Here is a 16,592-nt window from a genome sequence, read left to right as displayed (position 1 = left end):
GAGACAACCTTAAGGCCAATTTTGAATAAATGGATCAGCAGCGATGATGCCATCACAACCCTTTGTTGTCATGTTATTGACTTTTCTAATGAATAGGTTGAAAGAACTTTTGATCAAGCTAATGATCTCTTAGATTTTGATCATAAGAGAATTTTTTTGCAAATAAGGATAAATAAATACTTCCTAAACTATCTTGGTAAAATTTTTGATCTATTTCCTCATGCACTCAAAGGTATGGGTCAAATAAAAGGAAATGAGGAATGAGCCAAGGAATTAAATGAATTGATGAGCATTAGGCTTAATAATGTGGTGAATTATGAAAAATACATTTGGTTTGCTATAACTACTAAGGAATTTGTACATGTATAATTATTTTTTGGTTCTTTCAAACATGATTTTTCTACGATAAGGAGAATGGGGAAAGATACCCTAAAGAAAGAACAAAAAATATTAAGTTTTAATTGGCTTGATGATGCACTTTTTGACAAGTGGATAACTAAATATTCCCTAGCAACATTGTTGTTGCAAATGGATGTTGAAGGAGAAAATGTGTACAAATAAACTACCACAGAAAAGGTGTAGTTATTTGATAAGGCAATTTAAAAAGAAGAGATGGAAAAGAAGCAACAAATTGCAACAATAGACATGGCCACTCAAATTGATGATCTAGTAGAAGAGAAACCAATTATGATAAATATTCAAATATTAGAGCATGATACATCACATGCAAGCCAAATGGTCCCATAGTCTAGAGAATAATAGATGGAAAAAGACCAATCATCAAATGCAATGGATTTACAAGAAGTTGCTACAACAGAATTGGCCCCACCACAAGAAAATCAATGAGAAAATTATCCTATTGTAAAAAGGAAAACAAACACCAAATTTTGTCTTTTCTATAATAGTGACAATTTTTGTCCTTTTTGTAAATCTTTTTGTGCTAAGGACTATTGGAAATAGAGATGGAGTAACTGAGAGGGGAGGGGTGAGTCAGTTACCACAAAAATAAATCCACAGATCCTAAGATGTCTTAAAATATAGTTGCTACTGATACTCGGTAACCACACAAATGAATGCTAAAAATTGATAGATGTTTTGTTAACTTATTGAGCATTTAAAGTGATTAACATGCTTGCATAAAGAAATAACATGAACACAAGAGACACCATATTTAACGTGGAAACCCAATTTGGAAAAAAACCACCAAGTAACTAGTTACCAATTTTCACTCTTCTGAAGTGAGCCCTGTTAGAAGCTAACTCTGTTAAAGGTTACAAAACACACTGTTAGGTGTGACCCTGTTAGAGGATTTAATCACCATGTTAGAAGTGGCCTTGTTAGAGGTCTTTAAAACAATTCAACTGAATTGTCACCTTGTTAGAGGATTTACAAAATGGCTATCAAACCAACTCTATTAAGAGGTTTTGAATCAGTGTTACAATGATTAGAAAGAAACAATGAAGTGATCTGAAATATATGCAACTTATCTTTGCTGAATATAGATCTTTGTTCTGCTTCACTAGATCCTCACTGCTCAAATATAACTTTGCAGCTCCATAAGCATATCTAATCCTTCTTCAACATTCACTCATATATTCAATATTCGCTCATTCCATAACCATATATTCGCACTCTTATTCATCCACACTCTTACTTCTTATGAATTCACATCTTGACCTTTCATATATACCTTACAAATTGTCAAGTCGACTAAATTACAAGTTAGAAAAATTGAAAAACATTAAATCAGTTGGCTGCATAAAACAATTAAACTTAATTCTTTAGAACAATAAAATTCTTCGCTGCCTGACCCAGCTCAGTGACCACTGCTCCAGAATGGTTTCCCTAGTGTTAACCAAGTGAAGCTCAATAAACACTACAAACCTTGCAACTTCCTTCAGAGACTGAGTTAAATCGGCAAACACTAACCTTCGTTCACTTACCGAGTGAGCTTGGTAAAAGCTAACCTTCCTTCGCTTACCGAGTGAGCTTGGTAAAAGCTAACTTTCCTTCACTTACCGAGTGAGCTCGGTAAAAGCTAACTTTCTCTTCGATGATTGAGTGAACTTTGTAGGTATTGAACTCGATAAAAATTGAATTTCTCTTTGTTAACCTTGGGAGCTTGGTTAATATTAACTTTCTGCTACAAGATCCTTTGATGCCTGAGTGAGCTCGGTAAGAGCTAACTTACTGTGTAATGTTCAGAAACATTCGATAGACACTATAAATTGCTTTGCTGACTATCTGAGCTTGGTAGACTTTGTCTGATGGATGATATGACATTTATGTAACATCAAAGACAATACACAATTAACAATTGTATCCAACAAAGGACAATGATCCTTTTCCCTCAATTCTTGAAGTTTGTTGCAACTCATGCTGTATAAGTAAGTTCCCAAGGCTAGAGGAGGGTCTAAATTTCTTTTATTGCATGAGCATATGTAAATTCTGAGTTGGTCCATGCAAACTATAAATCAATTCCAAAATTGAATACTAAGTTACAATTGTTGGTATTTTGAGTTATTTTTGATAGAAATAATTGTTAGAGTGGGGTTGCCATTGCACCAAAAGACTAATCTATCAATGCTTGATAAAACTAATCAACTTATAGTACACATGAGGTAGTGAAGCCCTTGTCATGAATCCTAAGGGAAGCACTAATTTTTTTTCTAATAATCTCCCCCTCAGTGTTACCCGAGGGTCTAAGGATTCAAACCTATGACTAAGCTTTGATACTACTTGTTAGAGTGGGGTTGCCATTACACTAGAAGAATGATCTATCAATGCTTGATACAACCACTCAACTTATTGTACATAGGAGGTAGTTAAACCCTTGTCACAAATCTTGAGGGGAGCATTGGAAAAATTTATAACAATAATCACTAAGTTGTATACACTTCAAAGGAAATGAATACAAATATTGAGAGCTGATTTCATCCCAAATCTTGTCTCTTCTCTTTTTTTGTTCTCTAAATTTTTGATAGTAAAGTTTAATGAATTTTAGTTGTAATTCTCTTTGAATTATATTTCAATTTTCTTTTGCTAGTAATCTAATGGATTACATAAATGCTTAATGCAAAGTGAAAGAACACTATCGTTTTAGGTGAAGATATGATAAGTATAAATCTAGATGTGAATATAGATAAATATTAACACAAAGTGTTGAGATAGGATCAAAATTTGGCATGTGGTCTTTGTTAGTTATAGCCCACTGGATAAGGCACTGGCCATCCTTGTGAGTTAATTTGAGTGGAATGTTTTGCATGATGCATAATACAATTATCAATCAATCTTTATATTTCTATTAACTAAGCATGAAAATTTTAGCCTACAGTTGATTCAAATAAGCCTTAGGGTTTTGGTAAAATAGCTAATTACCATATCTTAAGATCATTGAATTAGAAGAAAAAAGGCTTATAAATCTATTGTCACTGGAATTCATGTTATAAATATTAACTAGAAGAGTATAGATTTGAATTCTTGAGGTAAACTCGCTTGAATTTTGTAGAGTTCAAAGTGGAGAAGACTTTGATGACTTGTTAGTTGGTCCTTTTGTTTTGATTTTTAGAATACCAATAATGGTTTATAGCCAATCCCTGGGTTTTTGGGCATTATAAAAGGTAGTTGAAATCATTGTTAAATTAGAAGCCAATATGTACCTAGACTAAAGGACAAGAATGTTATTGGAACAATGTGGGCATTTAGAAATAAGCTGAATGAGAAATGTGAAGTTATAAGAAACAAAACAAGACTAGTAAAGGATATGCACATGAAGAAGGTATTGACTATGGGGAGACATTTCCCTTTGCTACAAGATTGGAATGAGTGAGAACTCTGCTTGCATATTTTGCTTACAAAGGATTCAAAGTGTACTAGAAGGATGTCAAGTCTACATTTCTGAATGAAATTCTAGAAGAAAAAGTCCATATCGAACAACCTGAAGGATTTTTTGACCCAAACAAAAGTGATATGGTATGTAAATTACATAAAGCACTGTATGGATTGAAACACACCCTTAGAGAATGGTGTGAAAGGTTGTATACATACTTGGTGAAGATTGGTTTGCAATGACTAATGATAATGGAAATCTATATTTGAGGTCTGAATCTGAAAAAGGGATACTTTTGGTTGAGATATTTGTTGATGATATCATATTTGGAGGAAATGATGCATTGAGTAAGTCATTTGTAGGTCAAATGAGGCAAGATTTTGAGATGTCTATGTTTCTAGAGATAAAATTTTTTGTTGGCTTGTAGGTGTATCAAATGAAGAAATGTATCTACATTAATCAATCAAAATATATCAAGGAGATACTATTTTTTTTGGAATGGAAGACTCAAGATCAATTGGAACACCCATTGTTATAGGACATAAACTTTCAAAGAATGAAAATTCCATAGATGTGAATCAAACCTTATATAGATCAATAATTGGAAAGCTGCAGTATGTTGTTCATAGCAGACCATAAATTGTACTAAAATTTGGGATTATCTGTAAATCCTAAAGAGAATCACATGATGAATATGAAGAGAATACCTAGATATCTGAAAGGCATAGAGGATTATGAATTTTATTACAAGAATAATGACAAGTATGAACTAAAAGTGTATACTGATGCAAATTGGGCTAGAAATGTTGATGATAGAAAGAGTACAATTGGTGGAGCTTTCTTTCTAGGAAAGAGACTAGTTTAATGGACAAACAAGAAGAAAAATTGTATCTTCCAATCTACAACAAAAGTTGAATATGTGGCAACATAGGTTAATTGTTCTAACATAGTGTGGATTAAGGAATTGTTGAAAGGAATGAATATAGGGACCACCAAACTGATTTTTATATTTTGTGATAACACAAGTGCTATAAACATATATGAAAATCCTATGATGCACAATTATACAAAAAATATTGCTATCAAGCATCATTACTTGATAGAGTTGGTACAAGACAAAGAAGTGAGATTGCAGAATGTGAATACAAAGGAACTTATAGATAATATATTCACAAAGTCCTTACCTAAGGAAGGACATGAATATCTAAGAGGTAAAATGGGGAGTGATTCCCCTAATCAAGACAACTAAAGATGAGATGGTGCTCTACATCAAATGTTTTGATTAGAATATCTTATAAATTGATGCAGAAGGTCAAACTTTAGAACCTTCCTAAAGATGTGAAGAGAGAGTTTACTGAAGATGTTGAAGTGTCTTTGGCATTGTTGTCAAATAAGAAGATATGAAGTAGTTATCATAAATAATCAGAGATATTGAGTTACCATGGAAACATGAGTAAAGAGGTAGAAGTTGAAAAAATTATTAGCAATGCAAGTGAGGTGTTTCCATGAAGAGATTGTGAAGAAATTGAGAAGATGTATATCAAGGAGGGAGATATTATTCTAATATGAAGAGATGTTGGAATTGTTACTAGAGGTGTTGCATCTCAAAGCTGCATGGGATGAGAATCATAATGAAACTAAAAGATGAGATTAGAGAGAGATTGTTGGGTACTAAAATGAAAATTAAAATGAAACTAAGGATATTAATGAAGATCTATTACTGAACATAGAGGGAGTTGATAGAAGTAAATAAAGTGTTATGGATTACATGGTAACTAGAGGTGTTGACATCAATGTCAATGAGGAGGATTGTTGGAAACTATAATTAGAATAATCGTTATGTTATCATTGATGTTAAACCTTATTGGTGAGACACTTGCTACCTGAGTAGAGTGATGATTGATGAAGAGGATTTAAGAAGAAGAAGAGATAACAAAAGGACCTAGTGGAAAAGTTGAGTTATGTGGAATTACAATGGGCACTTTATCAATTATACTTTGGCAAGATAATGTGTTAATTAATCATAAATAATTAACAATTTATGATGAAATTCAGCTTGGTCTATTCATGTCAATTTGAGAGTGTAAGCTTGCGAAAGGTGTCCAAGCAATATGTTATCAAGGGATGTTGCTTATGATATGAGGGATTATGAATGCATCTAGAACACACAAGAATAAATTTGAGGCAAACTAAAGTAATTCTAGCGACAGGAACTATCACTTCCTAGCGACATGAACTATAATTTTCTAGCAATAACAGTTTCAATAGATCTAATAATCTAAAAACAAAACTCTCAAATACAAACCCAACTGATCTACAAACCATAAACATGCATAAGATATGGATGGCTAATCTGATAACATAATTTCTTAATGCACAATTATTTCTCTTCTAATTCTTTGATGAAAATTCTACATAAACTATAATACAGGAATGCGACAGGAACTATAGTACAAAAATTAAGACAAATTATAATAGAAATCAAATCTGAAATCCATATCACCTAGATCTGCAACATTGAAATCATTAGCACTCATTGAATATAGAAATATGATATTAACTAACAAAAATTATTAAACTATCAAACGTAACAATATAAAACATAATAAACAAATACCAAATACACTAGAATAAATTATTTACAGTCTATCAGCTGCTGGAGAGTGGGCACCCTTCCTCCCAACAAATCGATTGAAGAAAATGCGCAAAGAACTCTTAAATCAGCTCAGCACAATAATATATTTCTAATATTATGATTCATACATTCTTCTCTTCCTCTCTTGAATATGTGATGGCTTATATAGCCTTTTACATATAAAACAAACAATTCCATTTTTATCATGGAAGTTTAGTCTTTATGGTTGAAACTTATTGTTTTATTTTTAGTAAAGAGTGTTAAATATATGACCACTCTTTTTATAACACTATAAACTAATTTCTTAACAATATACTAATTATTTGCAAACAAATTTTCTAATAATATAACAAATAAACAATATGAAAATCTGGCCGAAATGGTAAATCTGAAATATTGGCCTTTAGAAAACCACTCATAACTCCTTTTTCGTTCATTTTCTGAAGATTTTTTCGCGTGAGAATCGAATTGGCTCTATTCTGGACAAAACCCATATCTTGGATTTTTCAGATTTGTCCTCATTTTCTCAAAAACTACCATGTAATATTGACAATAAGAGTCCTCCATAGAAGGTGAAGAAGGCGACAGGAAGTTGCAGTCCCGATTGACAGGTGACAGGAGGTTGTTAAATAATAGGAAGATCTACAACAACGAATCAACATGCTACAGTAGTAAAGATGAGTTAAACATAATCAATAATGAATTTTCCATATTTTAATCCCAAAACAATATTAAATACTACTTAATTATATTAAACTATATGCAACATTATAATGGTAAAATGGAATGAAATGGGATACAAATGGAATAGAGAAGTATGTAGGAAAGTGCGTAAGATAGATTAAAATGGAGCATTAAATAGGTTATAATTGGCTCTCATCAAAGATAGTTGAGTTGAAGCCTAGAAAAGATGATCAATGAAGGACCAAATGCATAGGCTTAATCATGCTTCAAAGCAGAAGATTAAGAAACTTATAGTTGAAGCTGACCTGTGCTAGTGTTGACAGAGAAAGCAGTAGAAGCCAAGTAAATACAATGTCAACCAAGCACCAGTAAAGACAATATAACAAAAAATTTGGACCGAGTGAAGATGGTAGAAGTTAGGAAAGATAGTTAGTGATGATTGAGTTATCTACTGATGGCTGAGACTAAGGAACATAGTTTTGGCCAAATGTCAACATTTATTTATTTTGTGAAGGAATTGAGATTCTTGGTCAAAAAAATTTGAATTCTTGAAATATGTAAGGTGTGTGAAGATAAGAATTGATGAGCTAGATTATTTAATGCAAGAGAAATCATGTTTGAGCATTTCTAAGCATGGATTCAAAGAGAAGTTTTGAGAAGTTTCTAGAAGGAAAAAGAAGAAATGAAATGATGGAAGGACTCAATGAATCTAACCTAAACCTAAGATCAATGGTGGTGTTTAAGTGACAAAAGATCAAAGCTACCTATTTAAGGGGCCATAAGGGTTAACCTAGAGAGGCTAGTAATTGCTAATTTTTTGATTAACGAACTTAAGAAATGTTAGAAATAGGGAATACTGAAGGGGGGGAGGGTTGAATCAGTATTCTAAATTTTTTTGTCACCAACTAGATATAATTAATTACTTTGAACCATGCATAAGAAAGTAAACAAGTAATGCTCAATAGTAATAATAAACATGCATAAAGAGAACTCATAACACCATATTTTGTTAACTAGAGAAACCCTGGCCAAGGGAAAACCCTAGTGGGGATGATACCCACTAGATGATATACTAATATATATATGTTCCTTGTTAGAGGATGGACCATGTTAGGAGTTAATGAGAAAATTTAGTATATGAAGTCACTATTAGTAGACTTTGAATCTCTGTTAGGAGATTCCAACCCTATTAGGAATTGTAGTACAATGGATGCAAGAAGAGCTCACTACCCAAACATGCACTTCAAATTACAAGAAGAGCTCACTACCCAAACAAGTAACTAAACTTTAAGTTCCTCAAATTTAGATGTATAGATGCTATAACTTCTTCTTAGCTAAGCTCTAACCTTAGCTTGATCTCGAATCACAAAATTAGGTTATCAAAAACTTTGCATATATCGCTTCACAAAAAGTTCACATATCACTTTTCATATAAAAAACACAAACTTAATCTCACAAGATATCCTTTGCATAAATACCATTCCTTTTGACAAATTTTTGCTAGGTTAACTAAGACCACAATATACTTTTCCAACTTAGAGTAAACATCTAGGATGTCAGCCCTAATTGTTCAAGTAATTATTTTGTAAACAAAATAATTCCTTTACCTTTAATTCTATTGTTCTGTTCATTGGTAAATCATGAATATATCTTTTCCATACTATCTGTACTGATATCTGAGGTTATATACATCATCAAAAACATGTATATTGTCTCCATTTATCTTGACTAGTCATAATATGATGTTAGAAATATTTTACATATAAAACAATGTAGTGTTGTAAACCAATTTCATACTTAGACCATTTTTTGAGTACCAAAAGCTAAGTATCTTTATTTTTGAGGTTTTCTACAAGTATGTTCATCATGTGTTGTCATTAATGACAAAAATTACATTGCTACACATAGCAAATTGTCAATAATCTCCCCCTTTAGCATTGATGGCAACAAAGTAAGGAAAATTGGCTAGGTGACAAAATGTTAACAAAACTTACAATACTTATCATCTATTACATTACATATACTTCATATTATAAATGTTCAACTGCTCCCCCTTTGGATATGATTTCTACATACATAAATTACTAAACAATTTTATTCTACAACTTCTCCCCCTTTGACATCAATGAGAAAGGTGAGAAAGTTCAAAAATTGTCAAAAAAAATGTTGTCTGTTTGCTGTCAAAATTTCTATTTTGCTACCTCAAGCTGCTAATAACTTCATACAATCATCAAAAATTTTTTTCATCCTATTCATACCTTTCTCCGAAGTGTCCTTTGCTACTTTAGCAGTGGTGAGCATTGCACATAATGTGTATGATGTAATCTCAACTACATTAAGGTTGGAGTAGGTGAAATTTGCATAAGTGTCCTTTTCTTTGACACATTCTTCCAATTGTCTCTCAATGACTAATATCTTCAAAGCAATAGATTCTCTAAATTCTAATAGTCTTCTCAAAATTAGTTCTTTTTCAAGTTCCAGTTTCTTGATGTTTGTGTGAACACCGACAACTTATCCTTCTAATTCATCAACTTTGCAAGAGGGTTGCTATATCTAACTAGTTAGAGCTTCTATCTCACTCAGCTTCTCTTGAATCTTTCTATCCAAATCTTTGGTCAATTTATGAGATAAAGTACATTTGATGTACAATACCTTGCCAACTTGTTGACATCTTCAGAGTTCCTCGATACAAGTATCAAGACTCAACAAATCATTTTAAATGTTTTGACAAATGGTGCTAAAAAGATTAGCATCATGTGAAATTTAAGCCTTAGACTCAAAAACATTCAATAAATTTTTAAATTCATCATCAAATTATTTTACAACTACTTGAGCTCTCTATTTGGATTCTTCTTTAGTATGTTTGGCTATGAGGGTTCTATGCAATCCATCAGTTACCTCCATTAATGCTCTATATAGACTTTTGACCTTTTTGTTCTTCTCAAATAATTTTTGTCAAGGATGAGATCAAGTTTGATTGTCATCATCACCTATAAGATTAGCAAGAGATATAGGAGAGGATGAACTAGATGCTTTCACCTCATCTTCATTTTCTTTCTTCCTTTTCTTTTTCTTTCTTTTATTCTTCCAACTTCTTCTTCTCTCCTCTTTTCATCTTCATTCTACTTCTTTTACTCTTCAAGCAATCTCAGCTTGGCTTCTTCAATCTTCTTCTTTTCTTCCTCTAGCCATCTTTTCTATTCCTTAATTAGTTTCAATTGATCTTGAATATTTTTGGAAAGGGGCTCAAGCTGATCATAACTTATGAAAGGATTATCATCAATGTTAACTATGACACCAATTTGATCAATTTGCATAGTATCACCACTTATTGATACTTTTAAAGTTTTCTCTACAGTGGTAGGAGCTACCTCTACCTCCATCATCATTTTATTTATAGTTGTAATAGTTTCACTTCTTATCATGTTCTTATCACCACCCATAAATAGAATTGGCCACATTTTGTTCTGTAGATAGGGTGCTAGTTTACCCATCAATTTCTTTACTTCTTCATCTTTAGTCTTGCACATAGTTCTTATCATTAATTTCTTAAGTTCCATATCTTCTTCCTAAACTGGTGCTTGCTTTGCTATAAGTTTGTCAAAGACTTTCTAATTGACAAAACCTTTAATATCTTCAACTTTCAAGTTATTAAGAATCATATATCTCATAGTAGAGATATCAATCTATTCTTTCTCAATATCACTATAAAAATAATAAAACTTATTCATCTGCACAAAGTTCCCTTCATTAACAATGGCTATGTTAATCTTCTGTATCTTTGGTTTCTAGGGTTGCCTTGTTTTACCTATTGGCTACTTGGAAGTAATGACTTTCTCTAGCTGTTTGTCTTCTTGTTCCTCTTCTTCTTCTTTATAATTGTAGTCTTCAATTGTCAACAATGTCTTCTTTCTTTTCTCTGGTCCAGTAGCTTGCTACTTAACTCTTTTAGACTTCCTTTTAGATACACTTGGTTTCTCAACTGATAGAACAACATAAGGGATGCTTTGTTTTGTAGGAGTATCTATAATAGATACACCAAATACTTGGCCAACTAATAGAGGTATCACACACATTATACATTGTTGACTAGTTTGTTTCAGTCTGGAGATTATTTGTCTAATTTCATGTGATTCTTCTTCTAACATGCTAGCCTCAAATAGTGCCTTCTTTATTATGGATGGAATCTTCTTATGAGATGCCTTTTCTAATGATGCCTGGTAGGCTGACTGGGTTATCTCCTCATACATTCCAAATTTGTATGATGCTTGATATTTTTTAGATTTCAACAATAAATCAATATAACCAATAGCTATATCATCACTTAATTCATAACCTAGAGGCTCAATAAATGTTTCCCGAGGTTATACTACTTCAATATAGGTTAGATTAGTATCCACCATAAAACATATATCATTCTTAAATATTTTAATGATTGCAGGGGAAATTTTGAATCTCTATTTCATCTCATTCTGAAATGTCCTCATAATCAAATTTCTATTATCCAAGATTTTTTATCTGCAGAATGCCTTCTGCACACATCTGTTGTCTTGTCCATAGTGCATCTTTCATTGCTCATAATATCTATAAATGATAACAATGGAAATCTCTTAAGTACGTGAAAGAAAATATGATTAATTAGAGACTGGAATATAAATACATCATTCTTAGTTTTCTTAATCTTTTCCAAATTCTCAAATTCTCACTTAAATTTACTTTTTCCTTCTCAATGCAAATATTATAGGATGCATAGATAAAACTTGCTGACAACTCATCTTTTTAAGAAATTGCACAAATAGAATATGCAATGATTCTGCTCAAGAATCTCACATCATGTTGTCTGATGGTGCTAATCACCATTGATTTACCATTATAAATTGCCTTAGTGTAAATTTCAACCTTTTTCTTGACTAGTTTCTCGCCAATAGGTACATTGCCTTATTTTCTAAGACTAGTAACCTCATGAATAAAGTCGACAAAGATGTCAACTAAATTTTCTCCCATCCAAATCTTTCCATTATGAATTCTGCTCAATATGACTTGACTCCATTCTTCAGTATCAAGTTCACAGTAAAAATGATATCTAACTAAGTCTAAGTCTTTCAAATGTTCATATCTGGGCTTAATAGTCATATCGTGATTTAAATTTTTATCAAAATCTTTGTTCATAAACTCACTTCCATTGGTCTCAAACTTACTACAAGAGTAGCTTCCTAATCTTCCAAGAAAACTACATTGTCTAGAGTAATTGATAAAGCTAAATTAGGGTTTTCCTTTAGGGGTTTCACAGGAACAACCTTTAATTTGGGTCTCTCAAAATTCTCAACATTCTAAACAATTGACACATCCATGATTACATCGAATAAAAATTTATCAAAGAATTTCTGTGTGGAAAAATGATAAAACAACTTATTTTTTTCATGATAGGGATTTGCTCAAAATCACTTTTTCCAAATTGCTTCTGGGTGCTCTAAGCTTCTGAGATGATCACAATGTATAAATAATCAAGTTTGTACTCTATTTATTTAGCTAGAACTTGCATTAGTTGCATACTTTTCCAAATTGAAAAAGTTATTAATTTCACTGTGAAATCAAATATCTGCTCAAGATCTTTTGTCTAATCTTCTAATCTAGCTGTGCTTCACCATAGATTCCTGTCATCATGAAAATGTTCCACAAAACTTTTCACCATGAAATTTGCTGTAGAAACATACATTTCATCTTCTTTCATAAAGTAAAATTTCTTGTTTATAATAATAACTCTTATTTCCTTCGTAACTTGTTTCAATAAGCTCCAAATTACAAGCAAGCTTAGCTACAATCCAAACTCATGACAATAAATCTTCTCTAAACCTCGCTACTCATAGCTCAATTTCTAAATGAAGTTTCAGATTTTGGTGTAGTGAACAATCTTAATTCAACTTGGTTGAATCAAACTCGATTGATGACATAAATTTTCCTATTTCAACATCATCTAACTTTCCCTTTGAAATATATAATCCCTTTACAAATGCCTCATTAAATTCTTCTCAAATTTCACTTACTACATTTGTTCGATCTTCATTGTCTTTCTTAGTTTTAGAGTTACTTTCATGATTCTTTCTGTCATTTTTGAAATTTCTTCCATTGTTGCTTCTATTTATGAAGTTTCTTTCATGATTCCTTCTGTCATTTCCAAAGTTCCTTCCATTTTTTCTTCTATCCATTTTGTAATACTTTGCTATATGTTCAAGGTTGTTGCATAACAAACATACTGGGGTTAGGCTTCTAGGATTATGCTGATTAATAGGTGCTTGACAATTTTGGGCAATCCAAAGTTGTTACACTTATAACACATGATCTACTTTCTTTCATTATAAGGTCTTCTTTCTCTTGATGTCCTTTCATTACATCTTCTTCTATCTACATGGTTAGTGTTTCTAGACATTCTACTATTTCTCCTATCATTACCATATTTAGATTTTTCTGCAGTGAATTGCATTATGACCAATACCATAAAAATTATGATAGTAAAATTTTGTAACATGATTAAATAACTTATTTGTACAATCTCTTTTCATATGACCTATTTCATTACATAAAAAACACTTACCTCAAAATTCATACCTGATTTCTTTAGGAGATTCTACTTGATTAGGTTCATCCAATTTATCAGTTTCTTTCTCTTATCCAACTTCTTTGGATTTATCAAAAGATTGACTAGATTCAATCTTATCATCAGATTTATCTTTCTCTTTTAGATCTATTCTACTTTCAGGTTTCTTTGTAGACATGTTGAAAAAAAACCAAAACTAGTCTTATCATAGCTAGGTCTTTGTATTGACATTGATTCATCAAGCTTTTCTCTGCTAGTATAAATCTTTTCAAGTTTTTACTTGCACTAAGTTAGTTGACCTTTCACAATAGTGTTGTACTTATGAAGTTATTCATGATCTTCTTATGATGTTTTGAATTCATATGTCTTCTTTGCTAGACTGGCTCTAAGATGTGAATTTTCAATCTTCAAATCAGATTCAACTTTTCTAGGATCATTCTTCAAACTCAACTTCAGATTGGTAATCTTCAATTCATGCTTCAAGATATTGTACTCTATTTTCAATTTTAAATATTCATCATCACCAATTTCAAATTTAGTAGATTCAAGCTTGGATTTGAGATGTTCAATCTTGTCCTTCAATTGTCCAATATATACTTTGGAATCTTCATATCTATCTTTCAGCTTATCTCTTTCTTCAGTAGAGAGATCAATTTGTTCAAGTGCCTCTTCAAGGTTCTTCATCAACTATTCCATATCTATAGGGATCTTACTCAAGCTGTTAAGCCTCTTTTGAGTAATTGGGTTCTGATACCAACTGTAAGAAATAGGGAATACTAGAGGGGGGGGGGGGGGGGGGGTGAATCAACATTCTACAAACTTTTTTTGCCAACTGGATATATTTAATTACTTTGAACCGTTCATAAGAAAGTAAATAGGTAATGCTAAAAAGTAATAATAACCATGCATAAAGAGAACTCATAACACTATATTTTGTTAACTAGGGAAACCTTGGCTAAGGGAAAACCCTACTGGGGATGATACCCACTAGATGATATACTAATATATATGTTCCTTGTTAGAGGATGAAACTTGGTAGGAGTCAATGGGAAAATTGAGTATATAATGTCCCTATTAGGAGACTTTGAATCCATTTTAGGAGATTCAAACCTTGTTAGGAGTTAAAGTACAATGGATGTAAGAAGAGCTCACTACCCAAACATGCACTTCTAATTACAAGAAGAGCTCATTGCCCAAACAAGTCACTAAATTTTAAGTTCCTCAAATATAGATGTATAGATGCTATAAATTCTTCTTGGCTAATCTCTAACCTCAACTCAATCTTAGATCACAAAATCAAGTTCTCAAAAATTTCACACATATCGCTTCACAAAAAATTCACATATTACTTTTCATATAAAAAATGCACACTCAATCTCACAAGCTATCCTTTGCATAAATACCATGCCTTTTCACAAATTAATGCTAGGTCAGCTAAGACCACAATAAACTTTTCTAACTTAGAGTAAACATCTAGGATGTCAACCTTAATTGGTCAAGTAATTATTTTGTAAACAAAATAATTCCTTTACCTTTAATTCCACTATTTTGTTCATTGGTAAATTGTGAATATCTCTTTTCCATACTATCCATACTAATGTGGGAGGTTATATACATCATGAAAAACATGTATATAGTCTCCATCTATCTTGACTAGTCATACTATGATGATAGAAACATTTTACATATAAAACAATGTACTTCTATAAACCAATTTCATACTTAGCCATTTTTTTGAGTACCAAAAGCTAAGTATATTTATTTCTAAGGTTTTCTACAAGTATGTTCATCATGTGTTGACATTAATGAAAACAATTACATCACTACATATAGCCAATTGTCACCAAGAAAAAGGTTGAGAAGAAGGAGAAGAGATAAGGTGAAGAGTGATTGCTTGAAGGAGTTCCAAGAAGATCAAAGACAATGATGAAGACACGAATGGAGTTCTGTCAATGAGTTAGTAGAAGAGCCACATCGTGATCTATATTTTCAAAGTGAGTTTTATTTATCAGATCAATCTATTCTTACTTTCTAACCATTGTATTAGTTAAAAGTCCTTTAATCAAGGTTGACTTAACATTCATTTGTAAATCCTTTAGTCAAGGTGACATTCTAATGGAATGTTCTTAAGTTCTCTAAAAAGGCCACTCCTAATAGGGTGATTAAATCCTTTAATAGGGTCACACCTAATAGTGTGTATTGTAATGTTTAATAGGTTTGGATCCTAACAAAGCTCACTTTAGAAGAGTGAAAAATTAGTGACATGTTATTGGTAGTTTTTACTGAATTGGGTTTCCACATTAAATCCCAGTGTCTTACTTGTGTGGATGTTGTGTGAGTTGTTTTATCATTTAATGTTTTATGTTCTACAAATTAGTTATTATTGGGACAATGGACTGCAAGTCCATGTTACTGATAAGTTTCTATAGAGACCGAGTGGATTAGAGATTAGGTCTAAGTTATTTTAAGAGTTCAAAAGTTTAATTGGTACATGTCAACCTAAGGATAAATGATTCACTCCCTCTTAATTATTCTAAATTATTTTAACAACTATAATATTTTTTACTTGCTAAATGTGTCAATTAGATCAGTACTCTAGTGATGCCATCTTGACAACTCAGGCATTTAAACTCATGCATCACTTGACAACTCAGGCATTTAAACTCATAATGACTAGTGTAGTATAGTTGGGAGAATATGGGGAGAATGAAGATGTTGGGATCTGTGTTCCCCTAGACACTATAGATTGGTAACTAGATTATATATGAAATGAGTAAAGAGTTCATCATGTGGAGAGAATCCTTGTAATCCTATAGTGGGTTTCTCATCAGGTGTCTCTTTCTTGAGCA

The sequence above is a fragment of the Cupressus sempervirens genome, chromosome 6, assembly GCF_028749045.1.
Source record: "Cupressus sempervirens isolate cs-2001-9-10 chromosome 6, ASM2874904v1, whole genome shotgun sequence".
Classification (NCBI taxonomy): domain Eukaryota; kingdom Viridiplantae; phylum Streptophyta; class Pinopsida; order Cupressales; family Cupressaceae; genus Cupressus; species Cupressus sempervirens.
Note: the sequence above shows the minus strand (reverse complement) of the source record.